Raw genomic sequence first — 6570 nt, forward strand, 5'->3', positions numbered from 1 at the left:
CTATTGCATTAAAAATTGTATTGATCAATTGAAAATCGGGGAAAGTTGTACCCCCCTCCCCCTCTTGGATATTTTCCCCTCCCCCAAGATGGTCAACAATATCTGGCGCATGCTCCATTACAGTTGTTTGAAGTGGACTCGTGAGGGTATTTGAGGCTGGAGGAGGAGAAGAAGGGTTCCCAGCTAATTCGTCTGTAAAATCCTCTAAAATTTGTAGTGTAGTTTGACTCAAGTCCCCCAGCTCAACTGTGCTATTATCTACATTTAAAAAATCATTTAAATATTCGTCAATTTTAAAAGTTACTTCAATAGAGTTGTCCCGTGTTTCGTTGTCTTGAAACTCCATTGCCTCTTCCTCCTCTTCTTCACTGGACGGTGAATAGGGGACCAATGGTCGTCCAATCTATAAATGAAAAAATAGCTTATTTTCAAAGTGTTCAAATCATCCCTACTGTTAAAATTTGGATTATTGCTTAAAGTCAGCGCTTAGTAGTAGTAGTAGCAGTATGTGCATAGTAGCATTTGGTTAATTCAACTTAAAGAAAATCCAACTTAATATAAGATATTTACAATCTAAAACGCCGCTTTACATAGAAGGCAGCAATTTGATTTTTTAAAAAAAAAATAGCTTATTTTCAAATTGTTCAAATCAGCCCTACTGTTTTCTTCTTTTTTTTCTTTTTTTTTCCGCGACACTTTCCCGCAGTGCTTCCCGCGGCGCTTTTCGGGCCCGCATCGCTTCCCGCGATGCTTCTCGGGCCCGCAGTGCATCCTGTGGCGCTTCCCTGACCCGTGGCGCATCCCTGTGGTACTTCTCGGGACCCGCAGCGCTTCCCGCGACGCTTCCCCGGCCCGCAGCACTTCTCGGTCCCATAGCATATTTTATATTAGTATAAGATATTTACAATCTAAAACATCACAAGAAATAGAAGACGGCAATTTGATATTGTTCAAACAATCTCTCCAAATAAAATTTCATATCAATACTTTTTATCTGCTCTGGGAAAAAAAACCCAACAAAAACACGATTTGAAAAGGATAGCCATCTCCTGTCATGATATACAACTCATTCATGTATATAGTTTTTTTTTATAATATTTGTAGAGGCAAGGTTATCCATTAGACAATAAAGAAATTTATAATGCAACGTATTTTGCAACTTATTATGAGCGGTAAATATAGCATTTTTTTTTTTGGCTTCACTAATCTAATTTAGAAAAAGGGTGAATGCATGCACTTGACATGATTCAAAAGGGAGAGAAATTATATTTCCTTTGGGGAGAAAAAATCTTTTAATATCCCGCTGAGATATACTTTTACGCAGTGTTCGAAAATGGTGCATGTAGAAAAGGCCTAAAAAAATTGGAAGAAATTGATAGATATTTCTATATGATAGTTATGAAAAAAATGCTTACATTTGCAAAATTTGTCCAGGCTTGGGTGCCCGAAGGTCCAGCTCGTGCATGTTGGAGGGTAGCCTCCTGACATATCGATGATGGGGCAGTTCGTAGAGGTCCATGGAGAGCGGGTGGGCAAGCGATGTCACATTCCAATACGGCTTGGGTAGGCACCACTTGTTGAGGAGGCTTCGGCATGCTACCATAGTGCCGGACAGTAGCCCTCGCAGGGCCGGCATTATTAACCCTCGCTTTCTTAGCGGCTGGTGGTGACGTGCATTCTTCGCAATTTGCCTTAAAAAGAAGAGAAAAAAGTTAGTATTGAAATAATTTGCCCCTTTTTACAGAAAGAAAGTTAGTATCATCATCCATGTAATTTTGTTTAGAAAAGAATTTATCACTAAGAAAGTCCCCCTGCGCCAGCATTTTCAGTAGAGCAAAAAATAAAAATATACTAAACTCAGAAATCAAATGCTATTTCAATTAATTAAAAAAAAAAGGCTTATTCATAGACATCCCAACCTAACCATACTTTTCATGCAAACACTTTGTTTTTATTTTACAATAATGGTGATAGAATTGAGGCATGTCGAACCCCCCCCCCACCTTTCACCAATGTCATAAATATATTGTTTGTAATTATTTTTGGAAATAACCCCGTTTCACCGCTTCTCCGTCAAATACAGGTTACGAATCCACAAGCTTAAAAAACAGTAATCTCTTTTTGCTTAAAACCGTTTTAATTTGATAAAGAGAAAAACAAATCCTTTTTTATCGTTGAAACCATTTGGTTATGTCACTAACGTTAAGGATTAAATAGCATGAAGTGCAATTGTGGGGTGTCAGCTGTTTAAATCATTGCGGAAAAATGTTTTTGAGTCAAGTAAGCGGTGATGGTTGGCTTAAATGGAAACAGTTTATTAATAGCTATGAAAATAGACATAAGTTGAATGTCACTTTTTGATAAACTTACAGAAATAATAATTTTATCGAAAAAAAAAGAGAAATATTTCTATTAGCAAGAATTATACATGTAATATCAGAGTGGGGTGGGAGGGGTGTTGGGTTTAGGTCATAAAATGAATATATTTATGTTTCCTAGTGAGTATAAAGATTGCACGGTGGTTAGGTTTGTGGGGGGGGGGGTACTTATCTAAATATAGTAGAGGGTGACCAAGGAAAATAATTTATTTGAAAATAAAAAACAGGAATTTAACGAAAAGATAATTATTTTCATTTGCGAGAATTTGGTTGTAAAACAGTGAGGGGGGGGGGTTAGGTTTTGAGGGTAAAAAGAATATATTTACGTTTTCCTAGTGAGTATAAAGATTGTAAAGTGAGTATAAAGATTTGTATTGTATGTGGGGGGGGGGGGGGGGGTTTACCCGAATATAGTAGAGGGTAACCACGGAAAACAATTTTATTTTGAAAATAAAAAATGAAAATGTACTCACATCGCTAATTGTGGCTGCCAAGGCTTCAAGTTCATCAATAACATTCATTGTTGTTTCCAGTGTGTCACAATACTTTCTGATAATTTAATCACATTGCATGCCCGTTATATACGAAATCTCAAGGGTGAATTGTTATGTAACGGGGAAATCATATGTAACCAGCCCTCTGAGTGGCTGAGAAGTGAGATGTAACCGACTCGTTGATTGGCTGAGAAGGAAACATGTGATCTAACTGTTTCCTGGAAACTCATAACATTCGCGTCGAGCATGTCCATTCTCACTGACAACGAACAGACATAAATGTGAGAAAGTTCCTGTTTTTCCATTCTCACTTACAAAAACCATAAAAATAGACATAAATATGAGAAAGTTCCTGTTTTTCAAAGTCTCACTGACAAAAACCATAAAACATCCATAATTTGATGTTGACAACCATTAAAAAAATCAAATAAATTGAACAACACTCATAACCATCCATGAAAACAGACATAAAAGTGAGAAAATTCCTGTTTTTTCAAGTGAGAAAATTCCTGTTTTTTCATTCTCAGTGAGAAAACCATAAACCACTTGGTCATGTCACGACTCAATAAGGCCTTTCTACTAATATACAGTCTTAAATTGTAAGAAATATGCTTCAGTATCACTTGCAATGAAGATCAAATAAGACATAATATGAACTCTGGAAATCGGATTATTTCTCTCCATACAAGAGTGAATTTCAAGCTATGATACAAATTCTAAAAGCGAGTCTATAGGCTAGTCCTAATACTACCAAGATGGCCTTAATTCAAACTTGTGCACAAACTAACCATGACATGTCCTCTTAAGAACCAAAACGAGAGCCAGTCGTTGAACTAAGCCGTTGTGCAGAACTGATACCAAATTAAACGTAAAAAATAAAGAAAATCCTAAAATGGATTTTTGCTTTATATTAAAAGTGATTGCTCCTAAAAGGGATTGATAATATTTTGATTCTATAAGAAGTGTCCTTAATTGGTTTGCTTTTACTGTACCAAAACTCCTATATTATTCTATGTCTTCCGTAAAGCGCTAGTTTTGTATAATCATAAATGCATATGGAAACATAATTAGTTGATTTATTTGTACTTGTTGTATTGATATATATTAGATAGGCTGTGAAGTAATAATTTTTGTCCGTTTTAAGTTTCAACTTCGCTCTTTACTTCCCTCAGAAAAACTTTGTTTTTTTAAGGTTATTGCAAACAAAGAAAGGCAGGCACCCGACAGGTAGAATCTCATCGTATCGACATAAATAAGATAAAGCAGTGGACTTAGGACAGAACCCCGAGTAACGCCACTTCTAATAAAACACGGACCAGAAATAACATCATTTAACATAATTCTAACATATCTTCCAGTTAAAAAAAATCTTTCAAACCACTTCAGATGTAGATCCCTGACGCCCAAACATTCTAATCCACGTGATAAAATGTTAGAATCCACTGCATCAAATGCCTTTGAAAAATTCACAAATACTGTAAGAGCATGCTCACCTTTTTCAAGAAAAATATTTACAAAATCAAACAGGTATGCCTACTCTATAGCATGGGATGTCGAGTGATACTTCCTCAGTCTAAGTTGTATTTTGGAAAAAAGTATCTTTTTTTGTCCAAAAATTATACAAACGACGGAGCTCAATTTCTCTTTTATTTTAGAGTATAATGGAAGGATAGAAATAGGTCTCCAGTTCTCATGTTCAACTTCACACTTCCTTTATGGAGTAGAATCACTTTTACTTTTTTTAATGCTTCCGAGAACGTTCCAATTTGTAGTGATATTTTTATGATAGGAAGCAGAAAGGTAGAGGGTAAATCATAACCCCTCTGAAGGCACGAAGATTCAATCCGTCAGTGTCCGCTGAGTTGGATTTAAGTGAATTAATCACCTTTTCTAATTCATTATTAGTGCATGGCTCAAACTGGAGATTCATACCTTCTCCTCTATTGTCACAAAATTCCTCATTCTGGAACTGATCTTTATGTTCTCTACCTACTTTCTGTATAGTTTCCCCAACTTCGAAAAATACTCATCAAATTTATTTGCAATTGCATGTTTGTCTGTAGTTTCCAGACCATCAATTTCAAGCGCATTTAGCTCAGGATCTTTCTTACTTCCCATAATCTCATTAATAACGCCCCATATTCCCTTGGTACAACCTTGATTCTCTAGAATTTTTACTCATAATAAAGTTTCTTAGCCTTCCTTCTCAGATAATCCACTTTTTTTTCTAGTCTGAAAAGCTCAAAATCCTAGTCATTTTCTGAATTCAGATATTGTTTATGCAAAGATTTCTTCTCTCAATCTCATTTATCATATCTTCATGTATCCATGGTTTACGGGGCTTTTGTTTTCGCTTCACTGTTCTAACTGGTCACGTTTTTATCAAAAATCGGTTTGACAATAGAATACATTATGTCGGAAGCCTGTGACAAGTCACCTTCAATTTTAAAAATTGGCTGCCAATTCAGACAGCTCAACTCCTATGCCAAATTTTCCAAGTTCTCTTTTTTTTGCTATCGCACTTTTTTCTTTTTACTGTATATGCTTTTTTCTTTATATAATTAATCCTTCCAACAACCAATAAATGGTCCGAACCAGGGTAAATCTTAGCATCGCATAGGCTAACTATGATTCAGGTACTTTAAACTCACAAAAATATTATAAATTAATGTAGCAGAATGACTAGAAATCATCGTGGGTAAACTCACTGAAGGGTAAAGATCATATAAAATAATAAAATCAAATTTTAAAAATCAGAATTATCGGCTCTAAAATCTAAAATATCAAAATTAAAATCTCCCATACAAATAAAATTCAAACCTATTGCTGCTACTCCCTTCATCAGTTCCTCAAAATCATCACCAGCTCACCACAACAACTAACAACTTCTTGTTATCCATTACTAATTCCAATAAAAAACTTTCAATCATTCCTTCATCCTAACTTACTTTATCGTCCCTTATCTTAGACCTCAAATTTATCTTTACCAAAAACCCAGGGCCACCAAGGTTCATTGTAGACCCAGACATTGCTTCTAGCTGGTAATCTGGAAAAGAATAAACTGAGAGAGACTGGTCCTGACTAAAAAAGTAGCCTATTTCGAATTCCAATTATATCAAATTCATTATTCGAATCCCTAATCAACTGTAAAATATCCAAATAACCAGTCGTAACTTGGCAATTTCATGGGCAAACGCGAAATATTTGTTCATCTCTAACTGAAGTGCATCTATTCTTCGATGGCCTGATAAATGTACGTTGCCTTCGAGTTTTAAAGCGATTAAGCATGAAAGCATCACGTCCAATTGGAATTTCAATAATATTCCCTATCATGAACTTGTTTTCGAAATGTCCATCTAATGCTTCATTTAAATCACTATTCTAAATGGATTCTAATTACCATCGAACACACCAACAGACACGATAATAAAAAGAGATACAGCAATAATAATAATAATATTAATTAAACGATAGCAAAACACCGAGAAAAAAATGGTACTAAGGAGGTGGGGACATAAAACTAATGAAAAGAACATTGTATCTAAAACAATTAAGGGTACTTGTATGAAAGACGCCTTACCACTCAAGTTGTTCATTCATTGACGCATTATAGAACAGTTTTTTTTATTAGTTTCTTTCAACTTAGCGTGAGACAAGACAGGGAAGTGACAGAATAGAGGAAAAATATGTAATTTTGG

The sequence above is a fragment of the Artemia sp. Qi Xiang Cuo genome, chromosome 12 (genome assembly GCF_049724085.1).
Source record: "Artemia sp. Qi Xiang Cuo chromosome 12, ASM4972408v1, whole genome shotgun sequence".
Taxonomy (NCBI): domain Eukaryota; kingdom Metazoa; phylum Arthropoda; class Branchiopoda; order Anostraca; family Artemiidae; genus Artemia; species Artemia sp. Qi Xiang Cuo.